Source organism: Acanthopagrus latus, chromosome 14 (genome assembly GCF_904848185.1).
Source record: "Acanthopagrus latus isolate v.2019 chromosome 14, fAcaLat1.1, whole genome shotgun sequence".
Taxonomy (NCBI): Eukaryota; Metazoa; Chordata; class Actinopteri; order Spariformes; family Sparidae; genus Acanthopagrus; species Acanthopagrus latus.
This window is the reverse complement of record NC_051052.1, coordinates 4,971,779-4,993,573: the sequence shown is the minus strand read 5'-3', so window position 1 is coordinate 4,993,573 and position 21,795 is coordinate 4,971,779. Positions and strand designations below refer to the sequence as shown.

The 21,795-nt window shown below is 44.2% G+C and overlaps 3 non-coding genes across 3 annotated transcripts; all 3 read left to right on the top strand.

Moving 5' to 3' along the window:
* Positions 1-8,167: 8,167 nt before the first annotated feature.
* trnak-cuu lies at positions 8,168-8,240 on the top strand. Its single transcript has one exon. It is a non-coding gene; the product is annotated as a tRNA-Lys (tRNA).
* Positions 8,241-13,953: 5,713 nt separating this feature from the next.
* On the top strand, positions 13,954-14,026 carry trnak-cuu. The gene has a single exon. It is a non-coding gene; the product is annotated as a tRNA-Lys (tRNA).
* Positions 14,027-14,839: 813 nt separating this feature from the next.
* trnak-cuu lies at positions 14,840-14,912 on the top strand. The gene has a single exon. It is a non-coding gene; the product is annotated as a tRNA-Lys (tRNA).
* Positions 14,913-21,795: the final 6,883 nt, after the last annotated feature.

Below are 21,795 nucleotides of genomic sequence, written 5' to 3'. Positions count from 1 at the left end.
CGTGTGTGCAATGGCACAAATCTTTTCATATGTTTCAACATCCTGTGTCCATGTCTCATGCCTTTATAATCTTCTCACTAACGGAAATATAATGTAATAGGTTACATCCTTCTCTAATGAGGTTGGTTGTATAATAAACAATGTGTCAGATGTGGAGTCAGCGTGGTTTATTAAAAAAAAATAATAATGATAATGTAATTACATTAGGAATAAAATTACCATTAGAAGCAAAATACAAAAACAGTCTGGATCTTGAAAGTGGACTGTAAACTCTCCCTCCGTTCTATCATAATCAACTATATTATAACATGTGAGTGATATCTGGATTTTGTCAATAGTCATGAAGTCCAACTGCAAACACACACAGTACCCACTGTTTAATTTTCTTTTGGACTGAGCCCGTTGTGAATGAAAGTAAACATCCTCTGATGAATAGCGTGCTGCTGAAAAGACGGACGATTGATTTTCTGACTTATGCACATCGTCTTGTCATGCCAACAAAGCCAAAAATATGTGTGCTGAGGAGCAGAGTGGAAACACAATCTGTGCTTCAATATGACGGGGGAAATTGCTTTCAGGACGGCATGGGGGAATGTAATGGGATAGCTCTCCTGTTGACATGCATATGGAACAATAATAAGCCATCACACGACGCGTATTGGATTCAACGCTGAATAGACTACCCGGGATAAAAAGGCGGATGATGAACAGGTAATAAAAACAATGAGCGTTAAGCTCAGCAAGAGCCTGTTATACACTTAGGTGGCATTTGCGAGGTGAGAATGAAGTGACACTACTGCTGGATGCACGTTGGCTGGTTCATACGCAAATTATGACAGAGTTGTCCATTATCCTGTTTACCATCAGGATCACAGACCTATTTCCATTATCAAAACTGATCACCGCATCACATCACATTACAATGAATGCAGTATCAGCTGCAAAGGATCGTCGGTTTAGCTGAGTTAATGCAAGCTCAAGAGAATGATAGCAGCTGACTTTGCTGTTGCCTAGAGACGGCTAAGTGATGCTTCTGCATGTGCAGGCCTCTCAAAATCAATGAGAGTAGTGTAACTAGAGTTTTCAGACCAACAAACAAAGACAGACCTGTGAGGGAAGGTTAGCGGTTTGAAAGCCTCAATCCAGCTGTTCACCTCTGGATTAGGGTTTGGCAACACGCTTGAATTTTCCAATTGGCCTGACGACGAGTAATTGCAGACATTGTGAAATTAATCCAGTTCATTTTGCCACTAGCAAACCGACTCATGACAGACTTTTTTGGTTTAATAGTATCAGCTCGGAGAAGCATGCAAGCAGTGAGTTTGCTAGCTTCCATTTTGTTGTCTAATAAATAAAATAAACTTATAAAATGTCAAGAACAAGAGTTTTTTTCCATCAATTTTCCTTGTTAAAAGAGAAAAAGAATAAGAAAGAAAGAAAAATTCAAGTTTCTCTTTTTCAGCAAGCTTAGGATAACGTTAGCTTAGCTGGCTTGTTAGCTCATCGTAAAACTCTTCATTCGAACTCGACAGAAACAAAATGAAACTCAGAAACACAGAACCATTTTGGTTGGTCTGTTGACTGTTTCAACTATCACCATCTCTGGTTTGGTCAAAATAAATTCTTAATTCAGCAAGTTGTAAGTGAACATATCTGCCTCTCCATGCCATTGCTAACCCCTTGTGCTACTGCTTTAGCTAAATGAGGGAAAGTTGGACTCCACATTTGCCCTTAGAGCTGATGTGTTTGTGCAACTGCCCAATTCGGATCTGCGTAATTTAACTGACCGTAGGAAATGTCACACTTTGGAGGTTTCACTCTGCAAGGCGTGCAGCTTTTTAATCCAACTGAATTTGAATTTGCACTGCGCAGCCCCTTGATGTGATCGTGTATAACTGTGTCAAAGCGTGAGAAAGCACCACTTAAAGGAGAGAAAAGCATCCTACTCATCATTCACTCTCGCCTTATTGCCTCACCGGTAATTTATAGGCGATTAACTGTATTGTGCAGCCATGAATCCAAGGTCGCCGTGGCTGTGACATGAATGAGAATTTCATCGCAATCCAGTGCAAAGGCAAAAAAAAAACCAACACACAAGAGGCACAGAGGTTCAGGAAGAAGGTAGAGAGGCTGGGAAAGTGTGACAGACTGGACAGGAAAGGTGGAGGTGAAGTGAGAGATAGCAGCTGTGACAGCCAGGGGAAGACAGGGAGAACTAAAACAACACTTAAGTCAGTGAGGGGGTTTTTTGGGCTGCTGAAAGTCCTTCACCTGCTTATAGTTTAGTATTAAAAGATCCTTATTTAGCTTTTATCCCCCTTTCCTTCAGTGTGTTCTATAGGTTCCCGTGCATTTTAAAGGTCTTGAAAGTTGAAACGGTGAAAGTCCACGCCACTGGGAGCTCCTCTCTCCCACGGCAAACACTGCTCCTGAAGTATCTCAAAACCTCGTCAGCAGTCTCGCCTTTAATTTCTTGACATCACGCTACGTCACACATTTATGACTACATTCACGGGTAGGAGCAAAGCTCACTGGAAGCTGACAACACAACAGATCTGACTGAAGACATGGTGAGTAGCGGTAGCTCAGGCGTGTGTGAGCTGACCAATCAGGGCAGACTGGATATTCTGGAGGGGGAGGGCCTTAAAGAGACAGGCGCTAAAACAGAGCGTTTCAGACAGAGGGGGAATACGGTGCTGCAGAACTGGACAGTATGTTAAGATGTAAGAAATTATGAATGTAAGAAAATGGACAATATAAGGTCGCACATGCAGTATGAACCAATCAGGATTATTATTTTTTTTCCAAACGGAGGGAAAATATTGTAAAAACACGCATCAACATAAATTCCGTCATTAAACAATATGTTTTACATGGTTTAAAAACATATTTAATTACTTGCAGACACATTTACACACTAACGCACCACGACTCCTTTTTTCCTCACCTGTTCTCTCTGTTCCCCTGTCCCTCTCCAACACACACACACACACACACACACACACAGACTGAAGGACATAAGCATGATTTTCTCTAATACACCCCCCCGCCCCTACATGCCCTCTGTCAGCTCCTCTCCCCGGCTAATCAGCTACAAGCCCATAAACATTCATCCATCCGCGGCGGCGGCACACCTGCTGCAATCTGTTGACTTTGAGCGAGATCTTTCACCTGTCGCTCGCGGCTCAGAGAAAAGGTGTGAGTCGGTCGCTTCGGAAAACCACCTGTTCTGCCTGGTTAGGTTGCACCGTGTGCCCAAATGTGACCCGTTAGGCTCAGCTGACAGCTTTCAGAGAGCCATCACAGCAGAGGTGATAGATGTTCTGATGTGGCGGTGGTATGAAGGTGTCCAACCTTTTCTCTGGACGTTTACTGAACTTCTGTGGCCATTTTTTATCCCACCTTCAGTAGAGTTTTGAAAGTTATGTTTTTTTATCATTTTTAGCTGTCTGGAGTTAGTAGTCCCTGTTATGAAAGATGACGAGCATTTTCCTTATTATTTAGATGAGTGGTTGAGTGATCAGATGGATAAATCGTTCATGGAATGATCAACGAAATTACAAATTTGATAATTAAGTGTTCAAGTCATTTGTCGAGCTTATTAAGCACAACTGCCAGCATCTAATATGTGAGGATTTGCTCCTCTCTGTTTCGTATGCTTGTATATTGAATTCCTTTGGACAAGTGGTCAAACGTCGGCATAGGCTCTGGATGAACTGCCATGTGCATTTTTTTACTTTCTTTTTCTCACTCCAGCACATTATTGGCCTACATTTTACTTCACAGATTATATTACAAGTATAGGTATAATCAGTGTATATATGTTGGCTGATAACTAAAAAGAAATGGAAGTACAGGAATGCCAAAGGCATCAAGATCTAAGCCAAAAAAAACGTCTGAAAAGATTCCTGTATCCATGTCTTTATCTGGATCTTTGTCAAAAGATAATGTGGTCTGTTCTGGGCTGAGACCCAACAGTCAATCTGAGTTTTGTGTTAATTTGTTCTGTAGTTTTTTCTTGTTATCCTGCTGAGAAACCAACAAATAAAAAATAAATAAATAAATAAAAAAATAGAAAAAAAATGCCAATCAAGACTTCCTGAATCGCTCGGTGACATGTTGAAACAGCTCATTTTGACCAACCGCCAGTCCAAAACACAAAGACATGCAGCTTGCTGTTATAAACGACATACACAACTGGCAAATATTCACAATTGAGGAGCACTGACCTGTATATTTCTTTGCCATATTTGCTTTAGAATAATGACTTAAACTGACATTGTACTGTCACAAATATGGGCCAGTTGGGGTTGCTGTATGCTGAGGTAGCTGTTCCCAGATCCCATCCAACAGCTTTGCTGCATGTTATCCTCCATCTACTGTCAGCGCTCTGCTGCAGCTTTCTGACAAATGACTGAAAATGTCCCTCTTTCTCTCTTTCAGTACACACAGTATGTGTGTGCATGTGCGTGTTAAACATTCTCTGATGAATAAATGACTAAATTAAATAATTTCAGGTCTACCAGAGAGCAAAGAAGATTTATTTTTCAAAATGTGTATCCTGTGTTAATGTTATTCTTTCTTTTTCTTACTCTCATCATATTGATATTTCTACATAACCTCAAGTGTCAGCTGGGCTCTGCTGAGGGAAAGCATACAATCAACTTGTTAATGATGAAAATAACAGCTACAGTACAGTACAGTCACACTGGTTAATGTTACATTGATGTTCAGGAAAAGGCTGTGTAGCTGCAGCACAGATGTGTGATAAATCAATAGGGAGGACTGCAACTGTGAGTCTTTATTGGGTAAATAAAAGATTGTCTACATGCAGGAAGAACAACAAATCACCACACATCAATACCCTGAACTGCAGGGTGAACACATTATCTAAATACACTTGCAGCGCTGATGCTGAAATCAGTACCAAGCTCCATGTATTGCTGTCATTTTTGTCTGCATAATTGGCAATTATGGCAAACAGAGACAATCCTGAGAACAAACACCATCAGACGCCAGTGATCAGATCCTGTTAGCGGTTACAGTGCAGCGCTCCATTGGTAATCAATGGAGGCTCAGAGGCATCCACTGATCTGCATGCAGATGGCCACGTCACGTGGCGACGGCAATCTAAAGCCGGGGAGACATGCAAACACTCCAGTGTTCAATGGTGCTGGTCAACAGCACAGAGGTGACCCAGCGGGATCGATAGCATGTTGTACATCACCTTGGCTCCGAGGGATTTGTTTGAAGTGAATTAAGAAGCTTTGGATGCAATTACTTTAAAAACACCGCCGACAGAAAAAACCCATTTCCTAAATGAGTTTCTTACGATGAGCAATGTGCTCCATGAACTCACACTGTTGCTTATTGAACACGAGAGATTTCAAGAACCTCAAAGTCAAACTTGGGTAAAAGTGAATGTGTCGTGTTAAAACATTACCTCGGTAAAAGTAGATTGTCTGTCACGGTGGGTTTTAAGGGGGAAAAACCAAAAGGTGAACCCAAATGCTGATCAGACAGGAGGTAAGATCAGGGGAAACAAAAAATGCGAGCTTTAATAAACAAAAGCTGAATCAAAAATAAATACAAGGAGACACAAAGAACATCCAGAAACATCAAGGAGCTTTGGAAAGAACAGGGACAGCACTCCAACAGAAACAATGGACCGACACAGAGAAGGAACAAACTAAATACACAGACACTGATGACGAGACGAGGAACAGGTGAGGTGAGAGGAGGGAGGAGGACAGCTGAGATAATGAGGGGAAGACACAGAGGAGAAGGCATGAAAGACACAATACTGACAGACAGGGAGAGACAGACAAGTTTCCCAGTAGATCATAATTAGTAAAAAAAACTCATTTTAAGTGTACCAGCTCCAATTCCAACTTCGATTTTTAGTCATTTAGCCATGAATATCTAATATAATAGCGAAATACTTAAGACTTTAACATGGCTGATAACCAAGAAGCAGAGAACTTCGCGGGCACATGATGGACTTGAGTCCTGCAGGTGTTCTCAGGTGTCGCGCTCTACCCAGAATCCTCCACGGAGCCATGAGGGAGCCGTGATGGACGAGACAGAGCTGAGGACCCTTCAGGAGCGCAGTGTTCCATTAGCCAGGCTGTGATGTACTGCTGGTCCCGCTCAATACACTCTCTCACACACACACACACACACACACTCACTCTTCCTGAAACCACCATTCAGGCCCGTGGAGGAGCATGATGTACCTCTTCATTCAGCCTCTACGTACGTGATTATTTGGAGAAAAAGCGAGATTTACAAACCAAACTGAGGCGGTAAAATAAAATGTACATTTGGCCTCAATAATCCACGTGCAATTTCTCAAAATGCTCAAGATTTTCCTTTACGTATAATTCCTTTAATCATTCTGATTCTTTACCGTTTTACAGCATTTTTTTTTTTTTTATCATCTTCTTTTGAAATTGTTGGTACAAGAGCTGTTTGATTTTTTTCTTTTGCATTTCTGTTTCTTACAATTGTGTTTACGGTCCCCTTCCCCGCCAGCAGCAGGAGTCCGGAGTTGTCCTTGAACGCGCCCGACCTCGCACATCTTCATTCTTCACGGGCGGCAAATCACCGAGGACGATCTGCGGCTCAATCGGCCTCCATACAGGATAGAGAGAGAGAGAGAGAGAGAGAGAGAGAGAGAGAGGGGGAAAAAAAATTCTCCTAGGCAAAAATATAACCGTCAATTCACTTACTCTCCAAGGACGGCCAAAGAAGCAGATAAGCTTTGTTGGTGCGAGGTGGCTGTTGGCTGCAGTTGGGGATGCAGCACACGCTTTTGTCTTCATGCGCATAGCTACCAACATGGTCTTGGGCCTGAGGGAACGAGTCGGCGAATGAATAAGCGAGGAGGAGAAAAAAGTGTGAGTGTCAGAGGCAGAAACAGAGAGAGGATAACAGATGATGAAAGTGCGACAAAAGGGGATGGATGCTAACTCGGAGGCATGGTGAGAATAAGTGACGGAGAGTGAAAAACAACAGGAGTGAGATAGAGAAAGTCAAGGAGAGAGAGAGAGAGAGAGAGAGAGAGAGAGGCTTTGATGCCATCTTTGTTACCACACCTCACAAGCTCTTGATGACAGCTGAAGCTGTCTTCCACTCTCAGGAGGAGCCAGCGTTACATTCGCGGAATGCATCAACAGCTGAGGCGCGGCTAAAGGAAAACAGCAGTGTGGTTTTGTTTACTATTCACCAACATGAGCCGCCGCCTCAATTAATGAGGAGCAGTCTGCTAAGAGCAGATCAGATCGGTCTGCTCGGTCCGACTTTCATTCAGCCAATAATCGACTCGGCACGTATGCTCTCTTTCACCAGCCTGCTTGGGTTTCACACAGTTACGCACATCCATTACTGCCGCCCGAGACAAATTAGCTCCGCTGAAGTGGTGGCAGGGTTTTGTTGCTTTGCTTAGGGGCAACTTAATAATGACCACAGGCATGGTCGAAGGAAAATGCACAAAAGGGGCAAAACATCGATGAGATGTTTCAACCACAGAGGGTAAAAGTGAAATCATGAAGTCCAGTGAGTCATTCGGTAGGAGACATTTTCCGGGACTGGGACTTGGGACGTCTATACTGGATTTATCAAAGTTTAAGGACACTGTAACATGTTAACTTCCTGTATATTTACTTTTTGGCATAACAGGCATGGCTTATTATGCACATTTCGCTCATATACTTTGTGAGTCATGATATGTAATTGCAGAAAACAGGGGAGAATCGGTCACAACGATCCAAGCAGCTCATTAAAGGTCATCAAGACAGTCACAGTCTATCCTCAAGGGGTGGTTACAGTCGATGGTGCATGGGCACAAGACAAATCAATCTACGCCCATCTAATGATAAGACATCTTATTGAAGGAAATGAAATTTAAATCAACATTTACCCCTGATCTTAATCAAATCTTTGAGAGATGCCAATAATGCCTCAAGGGTGGGAAAATAACAATGTTGTTTTCTGATTACTATGCTGTCAGTATGCCAGTACCTATGATGTAGCCACTACCATATTTACTCTTAATAAAAAAGAGTTTCCTTGCAAAGTTACTCCAAAATGTGTCATTACCTTATTTGAAGAGAGGAGGTTTGTGGCTGGCTTGCTCAATCTCGAGCCATTTGATCCATTACACCGAGCCCGGCTAGCTCAGTCGGTAGAGCATGAGACTCTTAATCTCAGGGTCGTGGGTTCGAGCCCCACGTTGGGCGACCTTGTTTTGAACTACTTCATACTGATCTTGGTTGCCAAAACACAGCTCATCATGGCTGGTGGTATTGAGTGATTATCATTGATCATCTCATTACAATGCAATGTAGCCTTGGGATTATTTGGGTACTGGCATTCACCACTTGACATGCACCGTCCAGCCAACACTGATGTGGACCAAGAATACAGCGTCCTGGCATGTCGCTCCTCTAATAGGCAAATGTGCCCTGCAACACCAAAAAAACCTCTTAAATGACACAAAAAAGACTGAGGCGTTGACCCGGCCCGCAAATTCCCTAGATCCCGCTATGATCAAGCATCTGTGGGATGTTCCATGGAGGCCCCGACCCCTAACCCACAGATTCCAAGGCATCCAGTACAAACCCAGTGCCAGACAACACGGGACATCACAGGGTTTGGCCTATGGACGATGCCTTCATCCATCTCCGATGGCTGACAGCCATAGACTACTATTCTCTAACCATCGTAACATTGTGTTTTAAAAGGCTCCCCACCAGAGAGCACAATTAATTGGGGCGTTCCCTCAGAGTTGCCGTAGGGCAAGAGTTGTTGTTTGCGGTATGTGGGAGGAGGAAATGAAAAGAAGGATGTTGCTGCTCAGTGCAAGATCACGTTGACACCCAGTAACATTTTTCCTGCGGGCCGCTGTTTCTCTCAGTCATGCCATTTTTTACACAGTTTTCTTAGCTTAGCTTCCTTGGCTAGTAGGCCAACGTTGTCCTACGCATATGAAGCTGAACAAATTTAAGTTATGGACAGGCGGTGGGGAGGCGAGGATGTTTTTAAACCTGGCAAAAGGATGTAAGTAGTGGGAGATGGGGACAGTTGAGACAGTTGGAGATTCATGTGGCTAAACACTGGTGAGCTAATACGCTACTGCTGCCTTGCGACAACACTGAGGGGACCTGCTGCCTCAAAGTCATAAACAACGATGCCATTGTTCATCACGATGTTTCATTGTAGACATCGTTATGTGCCGATTCTGCATACATCAGACAATCGTGGGACACAACCAGAGGTCTTTTGTCAGTGCATTGATGAATCAGAGCTGGTTTGGCGACACGAGGGGAACCAGCACAATATTAAGTAGATGGTTTTATTGTTGTGGCTGATCACAGTGTATGTCCCAACATAGCAAAATAAGAAAATACTGGCAGCAGATACACACTTCTAGTTGGTTAGTGATTACTGAGAGGGATTATCTTTTGGTGCATCTTTTTAAGCAAAGTCTTACTCATTTCTCCTTCCAGTACATTATCTGAAAACTCAAGCAAGTCCAGTTGCCTCTGATTTACCTGCGGTTTATTAATAAATATAAAGCCATTTCGGTTTTAATGTTGTAAAGTAGTAAAGTAAAGTAGAAGTAGAACGTGATGCCACTAACATAATCGTGCTACTTAGCTAACGTAAACTGGTAACATTTACATTTAATTTGACCTTTTTCTAACTGAATGGTTCAACAAGAACCGATCCTGGGGGAGCTCGGGTATTACATTTTTTTAAATCACATTTTCAGAAAGGGTTTGATTTTCTTGAGAAAAAAAACAGTTTCATCTGAGTTTTGATGACTGCCGCCCTGTGGCTCTCACCCCCAACCCTGATGAAGTGTTTTGAGAAACCGGTTCTCCAGCACGTCAAAGACAACATCCCTGCCAGCCTGGAACCTTCAGCGGCTTGCTTTCAGAACCCACGGATCCACAGAGGATGCCGTGTTCATTCATATTCGCCCTTCACCCACTCCATCCTCATGCACCTGGAGAATAAGAAGAGCTACATCAGAAAGCTGTTTGTTGACTCCAGCTCGGCATTCAACGCATTCTCACCGAGAAAAAGCTGATGTGTAAACTTTAGCAATACTCTGCAACTGGATTCCTCGCAAGCAGACTGAGTTTGGCTTCGTCCTCGATGAGCGATCAATACTCCATTTTCTGAAATAGTTGAAGCACAAAGGACTCCATCATAGTTCTGTTCTTTTAAACCCTTAAATACATTTACTTTGTAACTTTCTAGTTTGTGACCATGTAGACCTACATTGCTCATCATGATTTGAATCATTGTCTTGACTAGGGAAACTGTGCTTCAATCATCCAATCGGCGCGTGGATGTACTTTGAAGAAACCTTTTTAATGATAGAACCGCACGAACTACACCCTTGTCAAAACCACCGTAAATCTAACCATCCCGGGTTTTAATGCTTTAATGATGAGATCCAGGATCAAGGACACGGGGAGCATCTAAACCTTTGTAGTGTCCTGTTAGATGGCCATAACATGGTTTCACGGGAGGGATCTGACTTACTAAAAGAGGGGCCGCAAGGAGGAAGTAAAAACCCAGACAGAGGCAGAAAGAGCCAGACAGGCCAAAAGAAAAACAAAGCCAATTAAAAAGGAAGGTTTCGGAGACACAAAAGGGTAGGGGAGAGATGAGAAGGTTATAGAGACTGACAGAGAGAGAGAGAGAGAGAGAGAGAGTGGGAGATAGAGGCCATGAGGAACGGCGAGCGAGGGATAGATCGAGAGAGAGAAAATGAGACAGAATAAAAGGGAAAAAAACAGGACAGACAGATGCGAGGAGAGAAAGAGGGAAGGGTGAAAAAATAAAAAACAACAAAGGAGGAAGACGGATGAAAGATCGAACAGACGTTCGGGCACAGAAAACAGAGTCAGAGAGAGGTGAGCGTGTCGGACAGGAACCGGGAGGGTAGCGAGGCAGTGACACTCCGACTGCTCTGCACTGGGCAGCTCCCAGTGGCAACCAGTAACAGACAGTGATTATACTGGGCAGCTCCCGGTACGACCGTGCGATGCAATGCGAATGCGAAGAAAGGCATGGCCGTATCAGAGAATATTATTGCTCAGTGGACTTGACGAAAGCTCAGTGACTTGAGCAAACAAGAAAAGGGACATTTACAAAGAAAAAGACTCGAGCTGACGAAGAGGACGGCGGGATGTTGAAGCAGGGAGCCAGATGTGGCCGGAGAGGCGACAGCTGACCGTTTCCAGCTCGAGTCCAGACGAACCAAACTCGCTCCAGTTTGGAAGACGTCCGGGGGGGAAAGGGGGGGGGGGGCGATAATGAGACAGTCCCCATTTCCCCTCTGTCCAGACTGACCAGCCAGAGGATGACGAGAGGAGGAGGACAGGATGGCTGCGGGGGTCAGAATCGTCCAGGCAACAATTCAAACAAGCAGGAGGGGAAGCGTCTGAAGCAGCCAGCTGTGATGGAAAGCGCCTGCAGCAAGGAAACCGAGGAGCGCGGCAACATATTGTATTATCTACAGCGAAATGACCATTCAGGCTTTTTTTCCTAGACAGCAGGAGGAGGCGGTTCAAGCCTCTGGCTGTTTCAGAGCTTTCCCCTCGCATAATATTCATACTTAGACAGTCAGCTCAGGTTAATTAAAAGCCAAGGAGTGTTGTTTTAGATTCATTATGTGGCTGCTCAGAAAAGGTGTTCGGAGCTGGTTATTTTCAGTGATGTGAACACAAAAGGGAAAGCGTCTATGTGTTCGCGCACCAAATGTATGTTAATGTTACAGCCTATCTTGGCCAAGAGCATGCTGGATGAACAATTCCACCCCAGTGCAGCATAAGCTGAAAGGAAGAAGATGGAAGTGGAGTGGGGGGGGCTTTTTCCAAACCTCAGTTGCTTAGTCTGGCTGAATCAGACTCCAGGAGGTTTGGAAAGATTCATTTAGGCGAATGTGAATACAGCAATCATACTCAGGCAGGGTTTGTGTTAGCCGGCGAATGCTGGCCTTTTGCCAGCATCAAGTGTAGTTGTCAAGCAGGTGAAAATATCAACGGCCATGGTCTCTGATGGAAAATAAGCCAAATGCATAAACGAAGGAATTAATAGCATGAATAACCTAACTGCGCGTGACTTGGTGCAGATATTCTGCCAAGTCAACTCAAACACAACTTCTATTATGCAAAAGTTTGGTTTCGCCTCTGCTGCTGAGACGTTGTTTAGTCATGTGCTGTGTGTTTTACTCTCACCACATCTAATCCCAGCGCTCCCCAGGGCACTGCCAGCAATTTCTGCCAAAAAACTAATCACAATGCACCGCACGAGATTCAAAAGCTGCAGCTGCAGCAGCAGCGGCGGCGGCGCTATCGTTTGGCTCAACAGCAGTTAACTGGACTCTAAAATGTCGGCGGCGAAGCAACCAGCTCAGGGTCAGGAGAAAAGAAAAGAAAAGAAAGGGAAAAAGCATGAATGCAAAGGTGTAACAATAGGCCTGCTGCAGCTGAGGCCAGTAAGACCGCAGGAAGGCACCAAGCTTCTGCTCCGGAAGAAATGGCAGGTGGCAGGAGAAGGACTGGGCAACCAATCACACAGGGGCGCACCGCTAGAAACATGTCTCCAGCAAAGCCACTGTTGTCCTGGAGCTGTCCATTCGTGGCGGAAATGTAATCTGACCTCGACTAGAAGTCGTGGTCTGCAGGTTGGTGTCAAACGGCTCTGTTCAGTTTCCATGAAGAAGAACAAAGTGAATTTTCAGCGCACTGGCTCTGTTATAAATAGATTACTGGCTTTGCCATACAGCACGGGGGAAACCCGACAGACCCATCAACATTTATCAACAGCAAATTGAGTAGAGTCCATCCAAACCACAGCAAATGTCTCGTTTGCGTATTCATACAACACAATACACAGATGGAGAATGTAGAAATGAATGAGCGTAAATCATGGATGCATTGCATGGGAGAAATAACCGAAGTGAGGAATCTGGAAAACACTGTTGGAAAGTACACTCAAAATACAACACAGATAGAAAAACATCAATGATGGCAGACACTAAATGACAAATCTGGTAAATATCTGCAAACAGGTAACAAATACACTCATATACAGTAACTGTGAAAATGCAGAAGCCGGCGAAAGAGTACAACCAGCATAGTGATGCGGGAGAGAAAGTGGGCTGAACTGTCTGATCTGACACCATTGTGTTGCAGAGGAGGAGGAGGAGGAGGAGGGGGGCTGAGGTTGGGGGGCTCAGTTGGTGCACTGCATCTGTAGGCATGCAGTGCTCATGCTTGACTGGAGATGCTGGATGACTTCACCATTTCCTCACGTCATATCAAGTAGGTGCATGAACACCAGAAACACACACACAAACATATGCACAGGCGTGCATCTACTGTACCTCACAGCCAGATATCTTCTATATCAGGAGGGTGACTTCACTTCCTCATCAAGTAGGCTGACTTCATTCTGTGTCTCTGCCGTATTCTGCTCCCTCGACCCATCTTCCCGTCTGTTTTCCTTCATAAAATGTGTCTTTTTTTTAAACAAGGAAAGCAACAAAAGCACACACACTGTCACACCACGTGTCAGGATGGCCAAGCAGTCCTAGCCGTCAAACTGGGTAGAGAATGAGAGTCTTATTCTCAGGGCTGTGGACTTCAGCCCCACGTCGGGTGATGACGTTTTGGACCATTCTGTCCACCCGTCAAGCCACCTTCCTTTAGCTGCATTGAAATGGCGATGGATGAAGAAATACAGATTACAGTGCGCTGACTGGCATTTGTGGTTGCCCTAAGGTGCCGTTCTGGTAACCATCAACATCAACAAATACCCTAGAAGTTCATACAAAGCACACACTATTTACAACAATCTAGTTATATGAGTGTTCTCTGTCCATGGGAGTCAATGCAGCCGCAAATTGGATCCATTTTGACAGTAAGCCGTGCCCGGCTAGCTCAGTCGGTAGAGCATGAGACTCTTAATCTCAGGGTCGTGGGTTCGAGCCCCACGTTGGGCGATGTGATTTTAGAGTACTTGGTCTGGTATACTGCTAGATTCCCCTAGACAGGCTGGACTTGATATGATAGGTGGATACTGGCGGTGTATGTTGACTCTGTCTACACACCCAGAATATCTGTGTCTGCTGCAGGGTACTATTCTCTTAACTGAACTCTGGCTTTCAGCAGTCTCAGGAGCCACACTGAGGATTTACCCTCCCCTGAGAAAAGAAACTAATAGTTTCCAGTCAGTAAAAAACTGGAAACTACTGAGACTCCGGGTGGATTCACACCTGCATCTGGCTTCATCTGGACTAAAACAAGGGAAAAATGATACATCATTCTTAACCCTCCACTGTGGACCCATCTCCCACTTTGAACCATCCAGCCCGGCTTGCTCCGTCAGTAGAGCATGAGACTCTTCATTTCAGGTTTGTGCATTCAAGCCCACTGTAAGGCAATGGTATTTTGGACCACTGGTATGGTATTCAGGACGGCCAATTAACACTAACAAAAAGTTTTTTAATGCGCAACACAAACTGTCCAGTTATCATGTCACTTTCCCTTGGATGTGTTGGAATCAATGCGATGGGTTGTATGTTGACTCTGTAAGCTGACACCTGTGGCTGTCGTAGGGTGCTTTTCACTTAACTGGACTCAAAGCGCCATACGACATCAGTTCGCTGGCCAAACAGTCTGTGGCGCCACACGCGAGGATTGACACTTTCCAGAGCAAAGAGACTCGTAGTTTCCAACCATCCATGATTGTCAGTGTTCTCAGCCTGTATGCATTATTGCAGCCAGAAATTGGACCCATTTTAGAGCTACTGACAGCCCGGCTAGCTCAGTCGGTAGAGCATGAGACTCTTAATCTCAGGGTCGTGGGTTCGAGCCCCACGTTGGGCGACTTTCTATGAAAATGCTTAGTAAAAAAAAGCACTTTAGACATGTTCAATCCAACATGATGTGCTTGACTCATGAGGGGTGGACAGGGACAGAGTATGGCCTATCACCATCACCTGGAATGCAACAAATCCTGGTTCTTACAGGGTGCTGGAAGTTTAAAGAGCTCTTTAAGGGATAATGGCCTTGATCTCTCGAGAAAACATTTTTTTTTCTTCTTCAGAGGTCAAGAGGTCATTATAATGTCCTGGGAGGCTGCAGGGATGCAGTGTCTCTCTCAAAGAAGAGTCACTTCCCAGCTTAGCACACCACACTGCAACTTCTCCATGTACTGCGTTTTCTTCACACGCTTTTGGCCGGTGTCGCTTTTCCATGTTTCTTGTGCAGTCATGATTGTTTGAGGCTTTATCCTCTTCTCACAGGATATTTCTTTGCAATGTTGGAAACCAGTGCCACACACAGAAGCTTATGTAATAGAGAATCACACCGTTCTGTACTTTTAATTGATATGTAATATGCTACATTGTATATTATCATTTTCACACCTAAATTCTGAACAACACTGTGTTGTATTTTTGGTACTGTATTGTGTGTCTGTTATTTTGGCCACCTCCGCTCCTATAGTAAGCATATAGCCGGATATATAAATATGTGGACCTGTAGGTGGTAAGATGCAATACATGCTGTTGTGCTCCCGCTGTTCCGAAAATACTTGGGTCCTCGTGCGGATTAAGACAATAGTGGACGGAGCTGAGAGAGAACTGGCTGCCGGTTATTAACTCACAATTCAGATAAGCAGAGATCAGTGCTGCCTCTGCCAGCGGCGCTGAGAGGCAACAACACCAACACCTTGGCCACAAGATAAGGGAATTAGAGGGGACAAAGGCGACAGTTCTTTGGCGCAGTTTGCAAACATATTGGAGCCGTGCATGTGTCCCATTCAGGCTGTACTGTTTCCCCATCTGCACCACCACCAGGCGTTAACACACAGAGAGACGCCGGGGCATGAATGCAGGGAAGCAGCGGAGAGGGAGGGGAAAACAACGGGCGGAACACGGAGCCGTGCGCGTCCGCCGGCCTCCTCATTGAAACTCGCCGATTTCTCTACGGGTGTGACATTTCAGCCGGCGGTCCCTCGTGAAGCCAGAGCCCTGCGCTAACAGCATTTCTGCATCCGCACGGCTGGATTTCGTGTTCACCTCGCTGTGGAGGAGTGAACACGGGGGAATGGGCTCACCGAATCAGACACAGGGACATAATGATGAGAGGTGAGAGAACAAAGCGCATCTGCAGAGGGATGGACAGGAAGAGGTCTCGGTAGCCTATACGAATACACATATGAAGATGACAGTACATGGTCTAGGATGTTGCACTTGTGGAAAACTCTTGTATGTGGCTTTTAGTGCTTTCAAGCTGAATTTCCACCAAGGCGATTGTTAGCCATGCTCGTGGCCTGGCTCTAGGGATGGCAAAGCATGTTGGTGGGTCCATCTCATTTGAGTTTAGTAAAATAGCTCTGCTGAATGGATTTGTACAGATATCGATGGTGCCAGGATGATGATTCCTAATGACTTTGGTAATCTTGACTTCTCCTCTAGCGCCACCTGCAGGTCACATTTCAATTTGTCCAATTTGGTTTCTGACTAAATGACAGCAAACTACTGACATTCCCATTAATTAGAATGTTGGCGTGCTAACACACTAAACTACTGTAAGACTGTCAACCACATATACATTGCCATACACTATACCTAAATGTACTGTTAATACAGTCACTGTGATCATGTAAGCAGGCTAAAGTTAGCATTTCGCCCAAGGCGCCGCCATCCTCGTCTTGCATAGCCAAGCCACAGCCATCTCCACAGCACTGGGTCAGCACTGGTCTGACTGCAGTTAGCAATTCTCATGAATAGGTATCCAGTGGCATGTAAACACCAGCAGCCTGCATCAGGTCAGAGTCAGACAACCACCGTATTCTGACACGATGCTCATAAGCCGACTGCTGTTGCTGAAGCAAGAGGCTATTGCGTGAGAAACCAAGGCCACAAAATAACTTTTTGCTAAAGTTACATTAATTGACTTATTTAAAATCATTTTACACCTAGAAATGATCTGCTTGTTCACAGATTAAATTAGACTGAGGTGAGCAGCTAACGCATAAAAAAAAACATGTAATATTCCAAGGTGCAGGCTATGTTTAAAAACAGAATCTATTAAACTTATTGTAAAAAAAATTAGCTTTTAAATTCTTCATCACTTCTTCGCTCTGTACTCTCAGGCTCGCCATACATCATTTGCTGCCGAAATGACCCAGTTTCCCTTCAGGGATCAATAAAATGCATCTTATCTCATCGTGTGAAATTTCTCATCTCACAAGTATTGCTCCACAATGGCAAATAGCTCGAGGCACTTCGGCAGACGTTATCACATCCCAGTCACTTCCGCGGCGTCGGTGCACTCGCTGTCCCTCCTCCTCGCTCATAAAGAACAGGAGGCTGTGCATTGTTTGACCTCTGCACCTGCCTGGAGAGGGGGGGGGGTGACTGCTTGATTTGTTGGGGGGTGGGCCAGCCAAGATTCCCCGGAGCAGACAAAGCAATAAATCGCGGGGGTGAATACAACAACGGTGGCGGTGGTGTTGGTGTTGGTATGGAGGACGAGTGAGAGGAAAAAGTGAAAAAAAAAAAAAAAAGAAAAAGAAAAGAAACCGGTCCCTTAAGAAATATCAGCCTCGGAGCATCGGAAACAGTTTAGGTGCCGCCTGAATGGAAAGAAATCTAGACACCGCGACCCTTTCTCCGAGAAACGCACACACAAATATGTCTATCAGCAGTCCCTTCTGGTTCTGGGTCACGTCTCCCTGTCTGGGTCACACTGGCTTCACACTCACCCTGGAGGCCTGATGTCCAATTAGATCGCACAGCGCAGCAGTAAGCAAGCTGCTGCCGAAGGAACTGGAGCTATAGGTGGAGAGCGAAAACAACGGCCCTCAAAGGAAACTGTGAGGCAATTTGTAAGGAATAAACAAAGCCAGATCTACAGCGGATGAAAAACGTGTAAACCCTGTGTTGAGCGGAAGACTTTAAGCTGAAACTAGATCAATTAATTCTGAAATTACATTCAAGTCACAGTCTCTCCTCTAATAGCATAAAGGAATCCAGCTGTTTTCCCATCAAATCTCACTAATTGCACAATAGATTAAATGCGCCACCAGAAGCTGCCAGTGGTCTTGTTGGAAGAACTGTAAGCTCAGGACCATTTTTCAAATGTCTCTACAGTTAGTGCTATGATAATACTATAAGACACTGATGTCAAAATGCCCATGTAAAAGCTTTAAAGGATAAGTTTACCCAAAAATGAAAATCCAGCTGTTATCTGATCAGCCTCATGCCATTAGAAGGTCAGGCGGAGTTGTATAGTCCACACAACATTTCTGGAGCATTCTTCCAAACAACTGAAGTAAATGGGGACTTGGCTCCATGCAGCTTGTCCGGCGTAATCCAATTCTCCAGCAGCCCCGAGAGCCCAAATTGATTTGAAACAATGTCATTTACAGCCCTCAACGTGCAGTCGAGGTCGTACCCCCACTTCTGACAGGGTGCACGCTTTCAGCTTAGCCGCCTAGCGCAGATTTCAGCTTTAAAAAGGTTGCTTTTTAAATACTTTAAAATTTAAAAACAGAATGTAAATGAAATAGTCTGTTTCACCTGGTAAATCTGCAGTGATTGGTTTTTCGGATGTTTTTAAAGAACAGTATACTGAAAATGTGTTATTCTTTGTTTTCGGTTGTTGCTTTACATTTTAAAACAAATTTCTCCTTAAATTGTTTCAGATAATGCTGCAATGGTGTCTTGCTGTGAAGCTCCAGATACGAAAACTTCACCTGAGTGGATAATGACGGAATTGTCATTGTTGGGTGAACTGATTAAGGGCGTTTGCTCAGTGTCAAAATAACACATCTTCATTTAAAAACCCCAGCAGATACTCTCCGTTCTATTAACGCTGCTGGTGCCCGCAATCTTATAGAAGCTCATTTCGAACAATCAGCTGGTCATCAGGAAACACCTCCAATAGCCTTAGGTGGTCTGCTAAGTGCTCCCCATCCAGCCGATACTCTCCCAGAGCATCTGTATTCAAAATGCGCTACGTGTGTTCACTTCCCTCTCCGTTTGTCCGACAGCTTCATGCATATTGCATGCGCCGGCGTCAGCCCTTTTGCTGCAAAGGGGGTGCATCCCCCCGCCAACAACAAAAGGACCATCAGAGACGTCCAGAAAAGCAACATCCCTGTAAGAGTACATCAGACCAGAGTGAATACAATTCCTGATGCTACATCAGTCACAGAGCAAGACCCTACTTATTGATTCCAACACTGACCCGGACTGAGAAAACATCTCCATTTGTGCACTCTGAGCTTCAAGAGAGGACAACAGAAGGCGAACTGACCAGAAAATATCTGTGATATATAGGAAAACAAATGCATGTTCACTTTATTTATGACTTCCTCATGACAAGACAACAGTGACTCTAAGACTAGTTGATGTTCATTTTCAGACAGTGGTTAACAAGAACACTCATAGACCCGCATGAGCCAATCCAGGTAGGTGGCTGCTGTGCTAAGCGGCCACTCTGTGGTCAAACGTTAGTGATGTGAGCGTGATGCGAGCAGCAGCAGCAGCAGCAGCAGCAGCGAGAAGCCAGCCGAGAGTAATGAGAAGTGGAAGGACATGAGCCGTCTCAGCTGACCAGACAGTCTGCCACTTTTCGGACCATCTCGCGGCGGTTTTTAATGCGAGTGCTGGCAGCCGTGTCGGAGGGATGTTGAAGTAGTCAAGGCGAGAGATGAGCAGCGCACGCAAGAGGGGGTCAGATAGGACATCTTGCTGACTGAATATAGTGTGGAGCAACACGACCCAAGTGGCAGATGCAACGTGCCTTGTGGAAGTTAGCTGGTCGTCAATCATGATGATTTGGAGCAGACTCTGATGGCAAATGTGAGGATTATTTGGTGAAATGAGCCGAAGGGTTAAATGGTTCTTTATATTTCTAGCTAGCATTGCAGCCGCTTTGATCCTATCACCAGGTGGTCTGTAGTTGATTTTAACTTCATTCTGATCCAGGTTTTCACCAGCTAAAAGGCAGGGGCAGATTATGATGGTGAAGCGCCTACATTAACATGGCAGACTGATAGTAATGTTACATCCACGGACCTTGCTAATGTAACTGTTATTGTCCGTTATCCAGTCATTTTTTTTAAAGATTGTAGGCAGTTTTCCTTTCACCTCTGATCTCATTTTTAGTGTTATTGTACATGAATGGCAGTGTTTCCTACATATAGGCTCTATGCTGGCTCATTAATGAGTAGATTATTGTGAATTATGTGTGGGAAACACTGCAATTTATGTATAAATGGAGCCGTCTGACAGAACAAGGCCACAGCTGTGTTGTTTGATTTGACATAGGTACAATGTTAAGTTAAAATAGAGAATGTAGTTTGTAGTTTTAGAGCCAAGGACTGCTCACGTTATTCCCCCTTACCCTACAGCAGCAGGGTTAACATCATAAACTGTACTCTAACCAGCACCTTATCGGTCAAAAAGTGTTCTTCATGAACCTGTGTAAAATAATAATCAGTTCATTTTTTCACTCATCTTTTAACAATTTCGCTCAAAATATGTTTTATGGGCACAAATGAACAAACCTTGTCATCGTTTTTCATTCGTGGAGGTTGTGTTTTCAGCCAGGTCTGTTTGTGTGTTCGCTGGCTGGTTGTGTTTGAGCACCTGGATGGAATAAGATGAAAAAACCCAATTAACTTTTGGTGCAGATCCAGATAAAGGTACGGATCAACATTTTCATCAATTTCTCAGGGACTACTGCATGGATCTTGATTAAAACAATCATATCGAATCATACAATCACAAAGCATATTTAGATGGCTGGAATCTATGAAGGGGGACCGATGGCAGAGGTATGCGCAATACCTGCATGTGTATGTACATATATGACTCATATAAGTATGCATAATACTAGAGTGCAATTTCAATTTTGGCTATAATTTTGATTTTAGCTGCTTTTTAATTTCTTTATTTAAGTCTTTATGCAGTTTTTCAATCAGCATGAACATTAACACACATGTAAAAATATGGAGAAATTAAAAAAAAATAAAGAGAGACAAAAACCAGACCACACAGACTGGACAGAAGCACAGCATTATCTTTACACTGCCCATAGCATTAATGATTTAAGAGCCCACCAGCACAATACCAGTCATCCATCGACCCACTCTAGGGATCTAGCTCTGCAGCTAAAGAAAAGTCCACATAAATTAATAAATAAAAGAGAGAGAGCCCATCTTTATGCCATAATAATGAACAGAAGATGAGATATCATTTAGCTGTTTTGACTACATCACCTTTAATAATGACAAATGGTGTTTGACGTTTGCCAGTGAATCAACCTGTGGATTCGTATCTTGCCAAAAGCTGCCAGAGTTTTTTCACAAGCTGATCGTGGCGATAAGCACAGCTGCTCCAAATAAACCCAAGCGGCGCAGTAAAAAAGGAGGCCGCAAACAGAGCTTCCACTGGACGTAAATTCAAAAAGAAGCCTCCCACTTCTCACCTCCACCTTCTAAATCACCGTCAGCGAAACTGGCTAAAAGACTGAGATGATTCATTCCCGATGAACCCAGCCTGATGTCAACAGCATGTAAAACTGCAGAAACTATTGATTTTACGGCTTCCTCTCTGAGGTGTTTGCTCTCAGGCGAAAGGTAGAGGAAGAAATACGGGACCTACTGAACTTCTTCACAAAGCAAATCACGGGTAGGAAGGGTTTGCAGTTGTGCAAATACTACTGTTCCATTTACACATCTGAGATTCAA